The sequence below is a fragment of the Apodemus sylvaticus genome, chromosome 22, assembly GCF_947179515.1.
Source record: "Apodemus sylvaticus chromosome 22, mApoSyl1.1, whole genome shotgun sequence".
In the NCBI taxonomy this organism is placed as follows: Eukaryota; Metazoa; Chordata; class Mammalia; order Rodentia; family Muridae; genus Apodemus; species Apodemus sylvaticus.
Genome location: NC_067493.1, coordinates 41,076,806 through 41,095,722, shown reverse-complemented (window position 1 = coordinate 41,095,722; position 18,917 = coordinate 41,076,806). Strand labels below are relative to the sequence as shown.

General features: G+C 44.6%; 1 protein-coding gene across 1 annotated transcript in view; it reads right to left on the bottom strand.

The window, feature by feature from the left end:
• The window catches only part of Tmem132d (transmembrane protein 132D), a 637,993-nt gene that overhangs the window by 426,755 nt on the left and 192,321 nt on the right, over positions 1–18,917 (bottom strand). The window lies entirely within an intron of this gene.

Here is an 18,917-nt window from a genome sequence, read left to right as displayed (position 1 = left end):
CCGCTCCCCTCCCCCTCCCCCAGCACCCATTGTCCATCTAAAAAGATAGCATCGTGGTCTATTTAGAATGCTTTGGGTGCTACAGCTTCAATATGCAATGGCTGCCACGGGCTCATGAAGTCAGTGCCTGGTCCTCCAGTGGTGGCATTAGCTTGGTTTGTTCCAGAAATGTAGGAGGTAGTGGTCAGCTTCAGAAAGTAGGTCATGTAGGTGGTCTCTGGGGTGTATATTATTCCCGGTTGCTTTCTGTCTCCCTCTCTGCTTCCTGATTATTTACAAAGTAAAGAGTCCCCTCTAGATGTTCCTTCTACCCTAAGGTTCTGACGCTCACAGGAACCAATGAGTACTGATAAACCCGGAGACTGTGAGCAAGCCCTCTCCCCTTCTAAATTGCCCATCGATGTGTTTCTTTCACAGCTATGAAAATCTAGCTACTACATACCAGTAGCTTGGGCTGTTTCTCATGGTTTTGAACATTGGAAGTCTAGGCTCAAAGGGAACTAGTAAATCTCCATTCTCGCTTATATATAGAATCTCTGCAGCATTCCCTACATCATGAAGAAGACAAACAAGGTCTGTGAATGAGGAGGCTACTAACCTCATCATCCTGGGCTCCGCCCTCAGGACCTAATCATCTCCCAAAACCACCCCCCAAGGTAACCACCTGGGAGTTAGAATTTTAACCTATGAACTGGGGAGAGGCACGCACACATTCTGGCTATAGAGGGTAGAGCTCAGCACTGGACACCTATTGGCTTCCCTCAGACATCAAGCCTGCTTTTGCCAATCCCCGCCCCCCAGCTGTCACTTCTCTGAGCCACACCTTCCCAACCAACTGTCGTAAGTGCTGTGAGAAGCAGGGACAACATGGGAACCTTCCAGCCACAGCACCTGTGGGCTGCAAACTTTAAATCACACAGGGTAATGGGGCATGCCACAGTTGGGAGGCAGCAGGTCCTTGTGAGGGTTTTACCCTATGCTTGCTCACAGAAGGCGACACGCTGGTGTTGTCTCGAAACACACAGCTGCAAGAGCATCTTGTCGTTTGTCCCTTGAACAAAATCAAAAACATTTTTTTTTGATTTACAAAATCAGAAAGACAGAAAACAGAAAGTGCAGAATCATGGTGTTTAACATGACAGTGTGGCCAGCTCCACAGCCCCAACAGAATGCCCCCACTGTGTTTCAACAAATACACACTTTCACATGCACACACATGGCCATGTGCGTGCATTCACACACAATACCTGTATACTGGCATTCATAGGTGCACACAGGCACACACACACACACACACACACACATTCACAGGCATATAGACATCCCCATAGACATATTCACACACACAAACACACACAAATTCACAGGCATATAAACACCCCCTATAGACACATTCACACAAACACACATACACAAACACACAAATTCACAGGATTATGGTTATCCCCCATAGACACACACACACACACATACACACACACACACACAAACATACACAGAAAAACAGAATGGTAAATTCACTCAGGGGCACTGAACCCTATAAATTCCTTGTCTGTTCACTGTGCTACCTATTACTCTCTCAGAACAGCCTACCCCCAAAACCAACAAGCAGGATGATCCCACTGGTAAAGGACATGTCACCTGATCACACACATAGTCCACTTCCCTGCTTCTGGCTAACTTTCCAGAGTGCTTCTGCTCCAAAGGATGCCCCGCCCCCATCCCTTTGATTTTTCAACTTCAGTCAAATTGCCTTCATTTAAACTCAATTAACTTTTGAATGCAGAGGTATCGCCCTAATCCCATTTGTGGAAGGAAACTCTCCTAATGTGCCCATTACAAATTCCTGCCTTCAGTGTTTTCAATAGAAAGATCATCTGACATTTGGATTAAAGGTCTGTCTGCTAGAGTATCCTCCAAACTCATTAAACAACTTTCTTTGAACCAAACTGAATTCCAGTAATCATCTACCTCTTAATTTAAATACCGTAACATTTTTTTGAAAGGCATTTCATTTCATGATAGAGTCTGTTACCCTAACAAGGCAAGAACAATTAAAACACAACCAGAACCCAGTAGACAGACAGTAGATGGAGTTGCCTTAGGTTACTGAGCCCTAAGAACTGCCTGACACCTTGCCACCCAAGCCTGTGGTACAGCAGGTCCAACTGCATACATCCAGAATACTTTTGCACCAACCCTGCTCACCTTATGAGGGAGGTGGTTAATGCCAAGTCCATGAGACTGCTCTTAGATCTGTTTATTGTTTCAAATCCAAAGGCCCTCAAGTTCAAGGGCAGGAAGCTCAGCCTTCCAAACTCAACCCCAGTATCTTTTCCACTCCCACTGCTTCATAGGTCTCTGCTCTACCCTTCTCCCTCCCCCTCCCAGCCCCCATGCCTCTCCCCCACCCATCCCCCACATTCTTTTAAAACCTCAAGTCACCCCATATCCCAGTCCTCCCCCATTCACTCTGAAAGTGACTCCCACATTGCAAAGAGTGACAGCCACATCCCTTCCCTTTGCTAGTCCCAGTGGCCCTGATGTCCATGCAAATGCCACCAGGGCATCAACAACCTCCCTTGCCCCTGGTTCACTCCTGCCCCACTGGAGGACTGGCTATGGAGGTGGCACAACCAAGGCTTCTGCCCAGTGTTCTCTCCCCACATTCCTGCCATCAGAGGAGATATTCCCTTGTCACCTGCTCATGCTGCTTCTGCCTCCTCTGAGTGCCCAGAACACCTCTGTGGCATATGATACTGCCCGTGGTTCCCCTTTCTGGGGAGAACTTATACATTAGCAGAAGATGACTCTGTACTCAGTGTGGAGGCCCATAGGCCAAAGATGGGGCTGGGGACTGCTCTCCTGTCCCGTGAGTGTTGTGTGCTAACCTCCTTTGCTCTCTGCTTTTGTATTCTACTGTGAGGTCTTGCATAGACTGTGCTGTGTGACAGTGTGCCTAGCCCACTCTGTTTCAAGTATGTCAGAAGACGAATATGGTAACCCCTTCAATGAGGAGAAGCAGGACAATCCTCATTTAGAAAGAGTTTAAAGCACAGAGGGGCGAAGTAACCCACAAAAGGACACACAGCTTCTTAGGACAGACATGCTTCAAACCCTAGTGCCTGCTGTGTTTGTATTAAATCACTTCATTGTAAAGCTTCTTTCCATTTTTCCTTTCCTCCCTTCCTTCTTTCTCCCTCCTTCCCTTTCTCCTTCTCTTCATTTATCTCTATGCTTTTTAGAAAAGTAAGGAAATTTGTTCTCCTCTCTGATGCAGCTTCAAATGCTGCCCTATACACACACACACACACATATACACACAAACACACACATCACTCAGTGCAGCTTTTCCTTCACCTATAAAGCCAATACTTCCATATATTCTTTTAAATGCACACTCTGGATGCTCTAAAGGAGTGAGTGTTTAGGCAACCCACAGGCTGCATCTCAAAGGGCTAGATGCCATCAGGCCCTGGGGTTCACACAGGAAGGGAGATGGAAGCCCTTGGCTCTGGTAGGGCTTCCAGACCAGTGTAGAAGACAGATTGCCACACCAATACCATAAAGGGCTGGAGGGGACAGGGAGCATGTATTGGCTGGCGGGGATAGGGGAGAGATGCATGGGCAGGTAGGGCACTTCTGCTAAGTGTGACTCCAAGGAAGATTCTGCAGAAGGGAATCCTGACACATAGACTGCGGTAAGAAGGTGAGATATGAGCCAGGCAACCATGGCACAAGCCTTTAATCCTAGCACTTGGGAGGCAGAGGCAGACAGATCTCAGAGTTCAGGACCAGCTTGGTGTACAGAATGAGTTCAAGGGCAGCAAGTGCTACACTGAGAAACGCTGTCTCAAAAAAACAAAACAAAACAAAACAAACAAAAAAACTAACCAAGCAAACAAACAAAAAGGTAAGATGTAGATATACTAAAAGAAAAGTGTACTTCAGGGAAAGGTTAAGCTGAAAGGCACTCTAAGATGCCATAGCATATTCTAGTCCTTGATGCTATTTTGTTTCCAACCCAATTCCCCGGTAAAAGAAAGCTCAACTCAGTTACAAAACAAGCAATAAGCCTGGATTTGGCAGATCTCCCACTACACTACTCTATTTCCATCTATATTGTCCCATATAACTTGTGGTTTCTCCAGGCCACGAGCTTCTCTCTCTGCAGCCTCTCTAGTGATCCCTTGTAGCTCCTCCCCATCCTGCTGATCCTCCATAGCTCCTCCCCTAAACTCTTAGCTCCTCCCCTTCATCTTGCCCAATCATTGGCTCAAGCCTTTATTTGAAAAGTTAAGATGGGGAGAAGGTTCACAAGGCAACTCCTCATCTGCAGCCCCTCTGAGGAGTGGAATTAGCATCAAAATAAAAAGCCCAGACCTATCCACAACAAGTCCTGACCAAATCTCAAAATATAGAGAAGCCTACCAGTTATGGTGGTCAACTTGAAACAGACGGAATCACTTGGAAGGATTGTCTACACTGGGTTGGCCTGCGACCATGTCTATGGGTCATTGTCTTAATGAGGCTCATTCATTTGGAAGACCATCTCATCGTGGACTGTGGGCAGTGTCATTCCCTATGCAGGGGATGGGGCAGTGGACAGGGGAGAAGTTTAAGAATAGTAAAACTGTGCTGAGTAAGTGAGCATGGATATATCCATTTCTCTCTGCTATGAAGAGAAGGAAGAAGGGGAGAAGGAAAAGGAAGAAGAGAAGGAAGAGGAAGAAGAGGAAGAGAGCTAACTCATTTTATAACTTCACATTGAAAGCGTTAAAATTTATTTGAATGTTGTTGGGTTCTGGTCTCTCTGGTTGAATTCTGAGTGGGTAAACATGTGCCTATGTGTGTGCACACATGCATGTGCATATGTGTGCATAGGTGTATGTGTATGTGTCTGCATGTGAGTGGGCATTATGTGGGGGTGTATGTATCTGTCTGTGTCCCTGTATATGTGCAGGTGTATATGTATATGTATATGTATATGTATATGTATATGTATATGTGTGAGCACATGAGGATATGCATATGTGGTATCCACATGTGCTCAGGTGTGTGAGACAGAGTGGGTGTATGTGTTTATGTTTGCATGATCACATATGCTACTAGTAATTGACATCTTAAAAGACAAGACCCTCACATTTATTTCTTTATCCTTCTTTCCATCTCTATCACAGAGCACAGTGCCCTCCTTACAGGACATTGCTGAATCAAGTCTTTGGTTGACTGAGCCACTATGTGAAATGACCCAGTCATAACTCTGCCTTCATTGTCTGGGCAACTATACAGCAATGACTATGTCATTTTTGATTACACAAATACACCCTGTTCTGCCGTACCTAATCATCTCTTGATGGGCGGAAGCATATTTACCACTTTTCACCACTGAGTTGCTGCTATGAATATCCTTAGCCATGTCCTTCAGAGCCAAAAGCAAGGCTTCTCCTCAAGCAGAACAAACTCAAGGGATGAGGGCTGGACACATCCATCAGGAAAGTTTCCTAGGGCAGAGAGTGAGATGCAACGAAGGACATGGGGGGGTGCAGACAGGGAGCCCTGGTGTGGCAGGAGAATAGGTTAGAGATGAGCATATGAAAATAAGCGGCCAAGCGAGGGCAGGACACTCTTCCCATCAAGGGTTCCAGTGAAAAAATGGAACAACTGAAAGGAAAGCCCCACATCTGGAAACAGGGGCAAGAAGGTGTTACGCAGATAACCTGTAAAGGATCATGGTGAGGGGCCCAAGGCTTTAGAACATGGATTTGACTCCAGCCCCCTTACCCACATCTGTTCTCAGGGTTCCCTACTTTTCTTAATAAATTGTCTATATTTTTACCTAATTCTTTGCTCAGAGACACAAGAACCTAGAAATCTCAGCAGGCGTGATCCAGACTCAGATTCATGCTTACAATACTAGATGGGAATGGTATAGAGCCCAGGGAATATGGGAGAGAGTAATACTTAAGAGTTCAGAGGAGCCAGCTAAATAGGACCACAGAAGTCACCATTCTAGAGAGCAAGGGACCGCAGGCATCCTGCTGCCAATCAAGAAGGAAGGACCAAGGGACTGTCAGCCTTCCAGTCTCTTAATAGTGATCCCACTGGCTGAAGATACCCAAAGCAGAAAGCCAAGTCATGACTACAGCAGCAAGAATAGTTTCCTGAAGCCTGGGGGAGAGGGGGAGAAAAGGTGGGCTACTGCTGGGGAATAGATAAGAGGTTGTAGACAATTGAGGTAGAGAGAAAGGATTGGCCGGCCATGTTGCACGATAGACCTAGGGCACTCCAGTGATGCTCTTGAATTTTAAGATTCCTATTGCACCACAAGGGTGTCAAAACCATCACGCTGCAGGTTCTTGTGCTGATGGGCACATGGCTTCCTATTGACTGGCCTGACTGGCGCATAATTTCTTCAGGGATTGCCTGTTTGCAGTGTCCATGATGATCTTCAGGTTAGTCATCTTTCCAAAGCTCATTGGCTATCCTTCATAGATTTTCTTCATTGGTTTCCCTTCATAGATGGTCTGTTCATATCTTCACTCATTCTTTCAAATGTACCTACTGGGTTTGAAGTTGCCACATTTTCTAGATACTTCTTTGCCATCTTCCCTCAAGGTCTTCAGCAAATGTCATGTATACCCAGCATTTTTTGTAAATTTTTAAGAAAAAGTATAAAATAAAATAATTTTCTCTAATCAAGGCATATTGACAAGGGGAAAGTAGAATATGTTCTTGAGTAAAACGGAGATTTCTCTCTCACATCAGGCAGGCTTAGCTTGGGGCAGCTCAAGTCCCCCAAAATTATAAGACCTCTAAATCTACAAGCCAGTGGACTTCCAGTTCTTGCCTTGTGAATTTGAAAAATAAAATTCATGGACCACAGAGGATGAGTTTTAAAGAGACGGGTTTTTGTAGGAGGTAAGGCAAATCTCCCACACAGCAGGAACCACTCCCAGGAAATAGGGAACCCTCCGTCTTGTGGACTTTTTAAAAGATCTTATGGCAGAAACTGGGGTGATGTAAAAGAGGAGAATGAACTGATCCACTGACCTAAGAGCTTTTCCATTTCTGTTTCCATCCTGTCCTTACAAACAGCTTCCATACTAGAAAAAAGACAGCATGGAACCAGGAGAACTCTTCCCTGCTCTCCAGTAAGGACTTCAGAGTTGCTGCTAAGGGGACCCTGGCCTGTCTGACCTGATTCCAGCCCCTGTTCCCTTCAGCCTCATTCCTTTAATCTCATGTCTCTCCACAGAAAGCACTGCTCTATCCCCACCCTCATTACAGCATCCCTAATAGCCTAGTATAGTTGTTTCATTACTTGGGGGTTAGGAAAAGTGAAAATACAGATTCCTGGACTCAGAGTACTCATTCTTTCTTCCTTCTTCCTTCCTTCCTTCTTTTTTTTCTCTTTCTTTTTTCCTACCTTTCTTTCTCATGCTTACTGACTGCTCTCCTTTTCTCTTTCTCTGAATATGATAGATGGGTGATCTTCTTTATGAACCCAACTGGATTTAGAATTGCCATGGAAACATACCTCTGGGCGAGTCTATGAAGGTGGGCATATGAAAGCTCTTTTGGTATCGTCAGCCAGTGGGACCACTATTAAGAGACCAGAGGCTGGCAGTCCTTGGCTTCATCCCCTTTCTTGATTGGCAGTGGGATGCCTGCGGTCCCTTGCTCTCTAGAATGGTGTCTGCTATCATCCTATTTAGATGGCAACTCTGAACTCTTAAGTAGTACTCTCTTTCATGTCTCCTTGGGCTTTGTACCATTTCTGTCTGGGGTTACAGGACTGGATCTGAGTATGGATCAGACCTGCTGAGATTTCTAGGTTCTTGTGTCTCTTAGCAATGAATAGAAATCATTTATTAAAAAAGAGAAGGGATCCCTAAGAACAGAAGTGGGTAAGGGGGCTGGGGCCAGATCCAAGTTCTAAAGCCTTGGGTCCTCACCATGACCCTTTAAGGTCATCTGTATAATGCCTCCTTCCTCCTGCTTCCAGAGATGGGGCTTTTCTTGCAATTGCCCCATTTTCTCACTGGAACCCTTGATGGGAAGGGGTGTCCAGCCCTGCCCTGGCCACTTTCACATATGAGACTATGTGAGCAGTACCATGCCATAGTCTGGGGTCCTGGACTGAACAAGGAGGAGGAGGTGAGTGGCGCACCAGCGCTCATCTCCCTCTGCTTCCTGAGTACGGATGCCATGGGCTAATGCTCATGCATCTACTGTCAGGCCTTCCCAGCAAAATTAAACCTTCCTCCTTGAAGTTGCTTTTACTAGTTTGTCACTGCAATGAAAAGATAACAAAAGGACCAACAGGCTTCCAATCTCCGTACTCTTTCTTTCCCCATTCGAGGCACACTCACAGCTGCAGACCAGCAGCCTTTTCGTGGCTCCTGTAGACTGTTTCAGCCCAAAGACCAGCAAGCAATTACTGACTCTACTACAGTGAATGCAGAGTTTCCTACAAACACCAGCCAGACACGAGATGCTTCAATAAACGCCCTATACAGTAGCTGCAGCATTTAAAGGTAGGATTTATTACCTTCGGCACAATTATTTATTTTACACACACCATAACTTTTAATCCCCTCAAATGCTCAGAGGGAGTATTCCAAGCCTCAATCTGGAGGGTTCTGAGCTCAGTACTCTTGTGGAAAGTCACACAAGTAATTCTAACTTGAAACAATTTAACTTGAAGCCTTCCTCTTCCAATTAAGGTGGAGAAACGGTGAATTTTACAGCAGTAGGAAGTGGGAAACTTGTGCCTCCTTACCCATCCTGTCTCTTGGAACATTGGTTTCTAACGGGATTTTAATCAGTGTTCAGCCCAAAAGAGGAGAGCCGCATGGTCTATTAACTGTGAAACACACTGATTAAATGTATGCAGTCCTTCTTTGCACACACTCTTACATCCTATAGATTTGAGGCTCTGTGAATCTGCCCCACGGCAATGCAGACTCTAGGTTCTTCAAGCTTAATTAATGATAATCTATTTCTGTTCCAGAAACATTCAGAACCATGCAAAGGTCCACCCTGATGGCCACCTTGTTTGGACTGAGATACGCTCAACAGAACACTAAAGCATACCCCTGGTTGTCCGTAGGAGCATTTCAACAGGAATAGATCACAATGGTAATCAAAAGACTAATCCTTAGTGGGTTCAAATTTGAGTAGACTGTTGGAAGGTACTAGAACTTGACTTTGGATAATAGGAAGCCACAAGAAAGATGCATGGTCCAACCAGAGAATCTAACTATGAGAGGAAATGAAGGAAGGATGGGGTAGCTATAAGATATGCTGACTATCTTTGAGGATATATACAATATATGCCTTAGTTTTTATCAACTCAGCAAATACTTAGACATGTCTGGTGTGGTGGTTTGAATATGCTTAGCCCAGAGAGTGGCACTATATGGAGGTGTGGTCTTGTTTGAGTGTGTCATTGTGGGCATGGGCTTTTAAGACCCTCATCCTAGCTCCCTGGAAACCAGTCTTTTCTTATTTGCCTTCTGAACAAGATGTAGAACTCTCAGCTCCTCCTGCACCACGCCTGCCTGGATGCTGCTATGCTCCCACTTTGAATGATAATGGACTGAACCGCTGAACCTGTAAGCCAGCCCCAATTAAATGTTGCCCTTGTAAGAGTTGCCTTGGTCATGGTGTCTGTTCACAGCAGTAAAACCCTAAGATACTTGGGAAGAGAGACCTCAGTTGAGAAAATGGCCCATAAAACTGGCCTGTAGGGCAAGTCTGTGGGGGCATTTTCATGACGGAGGATTGTTATGGGAAAGCCCAGCCTACTATGGGTGGTATCACTCCTGTATAGGTGGTTCTGGGTATATAAGAGAACAAGTTAGGCAAGCTTTGAGGAGCAAGATTGTAAGTAATGTCCTTCTCTGCTCCCTGCTCCAGTTCCTGCCATCAGGTTCTTGCTTTTTTTTTTTTCTTTTTTTTTTTTTTTTTTTTTTTTTTTGTCCTTGATGATGGATTCTACCTTATAATGCATTAAACCTTTCTTCTCAAGTTGCTCTTAGTCAAGCATTTATCACACCAACATAAACCTAACAAAAACAGTATGTGATAGCCAGTGAAGTTGCCAACTATGGCCTGATCTCACCTACTGGTGGGCTGTTTTCACCCCCCTGGCACTGGTAGAATAATGTCAAAGACACCTGGTCTCTCATTATGAACATCACTGTCCCACAGGATCAGTTTTTCTCAAGCTTGTATCCTCATCTCTTTCCTGTGCTTCTCTGCGTCCTTCCCTCTGCTCATCCATCACTATCTCTATCTCCGTCTCTCCATGTTTCTGCCTCAATCTCTCCTCCCCAACTTTGCTCCACCCCACCCACACCAACCACCTATGGCACACACCCCGGGCCCTCATCTTCTGCACTTATCACAGAGCTTCAGTGTCTTCCATTGCCCCCATCTGGCTCAGTCTTCTTTATTTTCCCCTCTAACCATCTTCTGCGTTCTATATTCTTCCATGAGCTGGTCCATAACTTCAGCCATAGAGAAGTTCGGACTGTCCCAATCTCACACCCCACTGTACCTTCTCAATACATGGTGGCACTGAGCAGAGTTGTAATTTTATGCTTATATGGTGATCGATATTTACTGATAACATATCCTGGAATCAATGAAGAAATAAGTCTCTGATCATAGATTTGCCTATACTGAGGCGTTCGTATTCACAGCCCTTTATTTAAAGTTCCATCCCATGTGAGGACTCTGATGATAAACTTGGGATCCTAGTGGTATCACTGGATGTTGTCCTTCTCCCCAATATGGCTGGAGTGAATAATTCTCTTTTTGATGCTTTTTCCTGTTAATTTGGCTGTTTTTAATTAACTCAGTGAGGACAGATAACTTCATCTAACTCCTAGGAAGGAGGAGAACAGGCTATGATCCCAAGTTTGGTAACAATCCCTCTCTGCATACTGACACCCCTGCTGCTATGTCTTCCCTACTTTCACTGTATCCCAGAAGCATGAGCAAAACTAAGTCCTTCTTTCTCTACAGTATTTTGTTAGGCAGTTTGTCAAGCAAGAGGAAAAGTAATAAAAACTGCACACATTCCTATTTATCATGGCTATTGCTCTGCCATCAGACCCTGTACCCGCCATGTTATCTTAGTCTTATATTTTACAAGAATTAGGGTTAATAGCTAAAGCTTGGGCAAGAATACAATTCTGCCATCAAAATTTATTTGTACTGATCACCCAATGACCTAGTTGCCCAGCACCCAAGATAAGCAGATCATCCATTACCACCATCTGGGATTTGCTCATGAGCTTAGGGTATACTCCATGAGGATACCCAGCTTTTGTGTCTTGAATCAAAGCTGCTGGCGTGTGTGGTTAGACTCTCTTTGGTGAGGTTGTACAGCTGGTATGGGTACAACCAAGTCTTGAAGGTCAGGGGTCATCCTGCCCTCTTTCTGGTTGTACACAGCACATGCTAAGGGCTTTGCACAAGACAGAGCTTCAATATGGAGTTTCTAGGCATCTGGTTCTATGATCTTTAAAGCGTAGCATGTTTGGCCACAGGCACACCAAATACCCCATCCTCTGCCTGCAAATTCTCCAGGTGTCCATCCTACTAGCTAAGAGTACCAGTTTGCTCTAGTCTCCTTGGTGCAGACTAGACACTATCTAGTTTTCATTTAACAGTGCTTCCTTTAGGGATGTAACGTTTGTGTGCTGTGTGCATGTCCAAGGCAAAGAGACAGATGGAACCACTGGAAACTAGTATATTTGCTGCAGTTTTGAGCTCCGAACAGCTAGACAGGAAAACAAAACAGACAAAAGCAAAAACAAACAAAACAGGGAGACTGCAAACATCAAGTAATCAGGGGACACTGGGCATCTGAGGGCCACTGGCTGTAAGTGAATGAAGGGGGCGGGGCTTACCTTCATCATACAGAAAGGGAGTTTTTTTAAAACACTTAAGCCAAAAGGATCTGGGACACAGAAAGCAATGAGGGTTCACAAAGGGCAGTCTGACCCAGCAGAAGCCATTCATAGTCCTTGTCTTACTGCTCTATGCCTGTGATAAGACACCAGGACCAAAGCAGCTCTTTGAAAAAAGAAAGCATTAAGTGGAGGTTTGCTTATAGTTCAGAGGTTTAGTTCATTAGCATCATGGGGGTAAACAGGGCAGGCATGATGCTGGATAAGTAGCTGAGAGCTATATCCTGACCATAGGCCAAGAGAAAGAAAGAAAGAAACACTGGGCCCAGTGTGTATTTTGGGAACCTCACAGCTCACCCCCAGAGACACTATTCCTACAACAAACCAAACCTCCTAATCCCTCTAATCCTACCAAAAGCCCCACTCCCTACTAACTAAGCATTTAGTCTGATCAATAAAGTCAACTTAACCGGGATGCTTCTGATGTTTAATAAGACATAAATGTGTGTGTGTGTGTGTGTATGTATGTGGTATATATGGGGTGTGTGTAGTGTGTAAGGGGTGTGTGTGTGTTATATATGTGTGTGTGGTGTATATAGGGTGAGTGTGTGTGTATGTATGTGTGTATATGGGGTGTGTGTGGTGTGTAAGGGGTGTGTGTGTGTTATGTATGTGTATGTGGTGTATATGGGGTGTATGTGTAGTGTGTATGGGATGTGTGTGTGTATGTGTGCCTGTGTGTGCATGTATGTGTGTGTGTGTGTGGTGTTTATGGGGCATGCGTGTTAAATATATGTGTGTGGTGTATATGGGGTGTGTGTGTAGTATGTAAGGGGTGTGTGTGTATGTGTGGGGGGGGCATATATGGGAAGTGTGTGTGTGTGTGATGTGCATGCACACAGATACAGATACCATACATGTAATATAGAGATGAAAGAAAGATACCAAGTGTCCTGTTCCAGTACTCTCTGCCTTTGATACAGGGTCTCTCACTGAACATGGAGCTAGGCCAGTGGTCAGCAAGCCCATGGTCTTCCTATCTCCATGCCCCCTTCACACAGTGTTGAGGTGATAGTCATGTATGTGTAGTGCTTGTGTTATGCATGCAGGGCTTTTATGGGGACTGGGGACTTGAACTCAGGTCTTCATCCTTGATTAGCAAGCATTCTTACTTTCTGAACCATCTCCACAGACTCTTGAATGACCCTCTTAATCCTCACCATGACCACCTGGGGTGGAAAAGTGTGATAATCATTGTCATTCCTGTTTTGTAGGCAGGACCTGGAGAGCAGAGTCATTAATTAGTTTTCCCAAAGCCACACAAGTATAGAAAGTGAAGGGCAGGAATCCAAGCCAAAGCTAGTGAGGTGAGAGGGGGAAGTGACATCTAGGCTCTTCCCCCTTCCAAGGGACACCTCTCCTACATGCTCAGGATGAACGCTCAGAAACTCCTCCCATCCAGCCCTGTGCTCCATCCCCAAATTCTGACAGAAGCCTGTCAAAGGACAAGAACAGGAAGCAGCAAAGGCAGAGTGTGAGCTGTGAGCGCCAAAACCCAGGAGCGGGGAGGGGTGCAGCTACAGAGGGATCCTGGAGGAGGGGCAGCCATTGTCTTCAGTTGTGTGCATTCTGTAAGAAGCCCACTCAATGCTTCTCAAAAAGAAACAAAGAAACAAAGAAAGAAAGGGAGAAACAAACAAACAAAGAAGCGAAGAAACAAAGAAAGAGGGGAGAGAGGGAGGAAGGAAGGAAAAGAAAAATGTAAAGAGAGAGAGGGGAGGAGAAGGAGGAGGAGGAAAGGAAGGAAGGAAGGAAGGAGAATAGAAAAGGAAAAAGAATATTTGAAAGGCAATTTTAGGGAGGAAGAGGTGTAATTGAGAATAGGAGAGTGGAGAGAGGATTATGGATAGAGAGAGTGAGGATCCCAGAAATTACAATTTCCTTCATACATGTATGAGACTGTAAAAGAAAGAACAAGTTTTTTCAAAAAAAAAAATCCAGGAATGGGCTAGAGAGATGGCTCAGAAGTTAAGAGCACTGACTGCTCTTCCAGAGGTTCTGAGTTCAATTCCCAGCAACCACACTGTAGCTCACAACCATCTGGAATGGGATCCAATGCCCTCTTCTGGTGTGTCTGAAGAAAGCTACAGTATACTCATATACATAAAAGAAATTAATATTTTTTAAAAATCATGAGTAAGAGACCATAGGATGCTCACACCAAGAAGGCAGACTTGACTCAGAGGCTCAGGAAGCACCGTGTGTGATGATCGATCAATGCTAAGAATGACTAAAAGGAAGTTCCAACCATCCACAGCCTTGATTCATTTCTTCATATGCTTAGAAAATCAGAAGCATTCTGGAGGGAGTGCAGGGACGAGTTCGGAGCAAGTGACACAGGCGATGATCCCCACGAAGAGATGATAAACTCAGTGCTAAACTAGGTGCTTCGAGAAGACCCCCCCAGGAGGTAGAAAGAGGAGTCAGGACCCTGCCCCTCCCACCCAGGAAATAGTTAGCATCCCTAACATGCTAGGATATGCTGATAATGCCTGTCTGTTTGACTGAACCAAAGGGACACAGATGGGGTGAGCCTTTTATTTACTGAAGAAAGTCTTTTACGTGGGAGGGGGCTGGCTTTCCCATTCAAAAATTATTCTGTGAACTGGCTATAATTTTATATCATTATGGGATACAGAGATACTATGATTTATGAATACGGGGCGGTGAAGCTACACAAGCCAGTTGCACATTTATCATTGCATATGCTCTGTCTCATAATGGGAATGTTTGAAATTTGTCTTAGCATGGCTGAAATGTGAAATACACCACACACCATTACGGATTATGCACAAAGCATCTTTTCTCATACCTAAGTATCTATCCACTGATGAATGGGCTAAGGGCAGTGGAGTATTATGCAGCCTTTAAAAGGGAAAAATACTCTATGAAGGGCAGAAGGAGGTTACGCTAAGTGAAACAAGCCAGGCCCAGGGTCACATTCCTAACTATATGTAAAAAGGGGGAAGGGAGAAAGAAGGTAAGGAGGGGGCCCAGGAGACAGAGGAAGAGGACAGAAGATGAAAAGAAGAAAGGAGGAGGAGACAAAAGAAGGATGAAAGGAGGCACAACCAGCCCTAATAGGTTATAAATGTACATATAACTCTTATATCCAGGCAAGCTCAATAGACCTTCAAATTTATCATATTAGAATCTTATTAAAGACACACACACACACACACACACACACACACACACATACCACACACACACCACCTATACCATTCTGAGGACCAAATAATGGCCAACGAAACCCCAGGAAGATTTACACAGAGCTCTTCTCAACAAGAGACCATCACACACATCACGCATTTTTGAATGTGGTGACCAGGAAGAGTCTGAGCTGTTGGGTACCTGCCCACTCCTAAAATGTTGCCAAAGGGTGTACACACATCCTTAGGAATACCAGTCAGTGTCCTGAGCAACACGGACATAGAAATGAAAAGAACAAATCTAGACTGTGCACGGGCACAGCTGTAACTACCTCCAAGTCTTGCTGGATGCTGGGGCCAGAAAGAGAAGGCCCCTGCCTGGTTGGCTGGAAGGGCAGGGCGGGGGTCATTCTGTCAAATGCTTTTTAGACAGTGAAGCTACGATGAATTAGTGCTCTCTTTTCAAAACCCATTTCTGACTGTCTTCCCTCTTCCTACAGACATGCCCTCTCAGCTGGGGCTTCGCCACCACCACACAGGATTGTCCAGCAGGCACCTCCATAGTGACTCCCTTGCAATGTCCTCTTCTGCAGTCTCAGTTATCAGTTGTGTCAGTCTTACCAAACTGTGCAGGATCATTTCAAGGTTAACTCCACTAGCCAGGCCTAACCACTGTCCTTTAAACCTCTCTCTTCCACTACCCACCTTTTAAGCGTCCACCCCAGCTGCCTTATGGGTAGGAAATGTCATTACCCACATGTAAATTACTTAGATTCATTAATTCACCAACTCATTCATTCATCCACTCACTCACAATCTAGGCAGTTTTCCCTCCACCCTGACTGTTCACCTGTAAGTCTCTTGGAAGATCGCCCAGGTACATGACCACACCCACTTCTCTTTGGACCTACATGGACACAAGTGTAGATCTGAGTGATAAACATTACTCTCCACTTGACACTATGCAAGTTTTAATTCGAACACAGCCCCATCCTCAGTTCTCCGATCCAGAAGGCAAACTTTGTTTCCCACTCCCTTTCAGACAAGGTTGTACAGAGAGAGGAACATCTTGCCAGAAACTCCAGCTAGCTTCCCTGTACTTTTATGAGGAGATTCATAAGCTGTAGGCATTATGGATGAATCACTTATAGATTCATTAATATCCAGAAAGCTGGAAGTTTTCAGAAGCTACCTACTTTCCAGTTCTTGCAAACGACTTTTTATCCCTCTAAATTCTGGGAGCAATATAAACCCCCTGGTCTTACTTTTGTTCAAATTAGGTAAATATTGAAGACAGGCAAGGAAAGCTAGTTTGTGAGTCTCCTGGCCAATGCTAGCACAGGCAGAAAGCTCATTAAGGGTTTAGCATTTGTCACCAGGGAGCAAGTAAGTCCCTGAGAGGAACTGGGGTCCAAGGCAGGAGGCCTTTGCTAAGAGCTTAGAGAAAGTGGAGGCTCCTGGCCTGCCTTTGTCTGTCTCTGTTAATACCCTTTGAAGGCAAGGGAGCTTCAATTTGTGCCCCCAATTGCATTCATTTTACCAGCCCTCTGGGATTTGAAGTGCATCAGAATGACACCTCAGCGCCTGCACAAGTGTGATGGATGGCTGGGGAACTCCACAAACAGCCCAGCTCATGCGCTGTCGGGGTCCATCACACTGGCCATCCATCTCCTGCTTGCAAGCCCAGGCCTGGCAGCTGTCTTTCATATTGTTTCGTTTTCTCATTACTACAGAACCACAACTGTGCCCTTCACAAACTTGGGAGCAACTGGGAAGGAACCCTGGAGTTTTCAAAACCTTTGCCCCACGCTCTCCAAAAAAAACTTAAAAATATTCAGCCCAAAAGGGCTCAGTCAATAACTTTTGAGGTCTTGTTTTCACATAAGATCACCTAGAACTAGTTATCTAATCCCCCCCCCCCCCCCCCCCCCGCCGTACCCAGGTTATCTTCCTATGCTGCTAGTCCAGGAAGGAATGGAGCTTGTCTGAAACCATTAGGAATCATGGTCACCATGGCAACGTCAAGGAACACCAATGACTCTCACGAGTCTCGAGTCTTCTCCCTCTGCTCTACAGATTCTGTCCCTGGTACCAACTAGGGGTTTAAGGAACTGACCTGAGGAGAGTGCGAAGATGGCTAAGTGTGAAAAGTACCCACTGTGCAAACATGATTTTCAGAATCAGGCAGGGAGGTGTGTGTGCTTCTACTTCCAATGCTGGGGGAAAAGGAGGCAGGAGCCAGGAGACTCCCTGGGACTCAGTAGCCAGCTTTACTAAAATGATGTGTCCAGTTCAGTGTGAGATATTGTCTCAGAAACAGCATCTGAGAAGGACTCACAAGTGAGGTTGATCCATGGGCACCCTAGGTGTGTGCCTGATTACACACACACACACACACACACACACAGTGTTCAGATGACTCTGAACTTACAAATCACCTACAGCGCTTCAGTTCCATGTAAATCTTGAAGGGGAAAAAAAAAACCACTGAAGATGCTTAAATCTTTTTTGGACTATACTAAACTATGCGTGTGATGTAAATTAAAATGTCAGCTGCACAGAAAATGGAATCCTGGCATGTGTGAGTTTGAACACTTCATTTAAACACTCATGCTGAAGTAGTTGGCTTGAGACAAAGAGGAATATCATTTTACCACCTCAGAATTCTCGGGGCTCACACTCTGGAGGTTTAAGATGGGGCTTTGCCTCTTTTGAAATGTGCTTTACAGTTTCATTAACACCTAAGAGATTACACAAATAAATTGTTTCAATCCATGAGCTTGGCTTTGTAAGTCCCTTATTTAAAAATATAACACTTGTTGGAGCTGGAGAGGTGGCTCAGAGGTTAAGACTGAGAACACTGAGAACAACTGCTCTTGCAAAGGACAAGGATTTCATTCCCAGCACCCACAAGGTTGGGTGGGGGCAATCTTACAAGTCCCCACCCACTCTTAGATGAAGAGCTACAGGTAGGTGATGAACAGCTGTTGAAAAGAGGAAGGATCAGTCTTCTCCAGGAACAAGCTCCTGATAGTTCATCATCCTGATAGTTCATCCAATCCCAACTGATCAGCCTTAAAACACATGCACATATGAGCAATGCTAAATGGACGCAGTGGGATGTATTATTTATGAATAATTATATATACAAATATATATTACACTGAGGCACATGTATGTGCAATATATATTATGGTGGTGGTTTGAATATGCTTGGCCCAGGGAGTAGCACTGAATGGAGGTATGACCTTGTTGGAGTAGGTGTGACCTTGTTGAAGAAGTGTGTCACTGTGGGCGTGAAGATGTAGAACTCTCATCTCCTCCTGCACCATGCCGGCCTGGATGCTGTCATACGCCTGCCTAGATGATAATGGACTGAACCTCTGAACCTGTAAGCCAGTCCCAATTAAATATTGTCCTTTATAAGAGTTGCCTTGGTCAGGGTGTTTGTTCACAGCAGCAAAACCCTACCTAAGACAATTATATATTTGTTATGCATTATATACTGTATATTATATGTTACACATTATATAGTGTATATTATATACTATATATCATACATTATATATTATTACACATTAAATATTACATATTACATATTATATATTATATATTACATGTAGTATATATACATATATAATATGTAATGTGTAATATGCTATATATTATATGCTACATTGTGATATATATATGTATATCTATAATATATTTTATGTTATATGTTATGTGTATGTGTTATATGTTTTATGCCATATATTAGATTGTGGTATATGTGTAT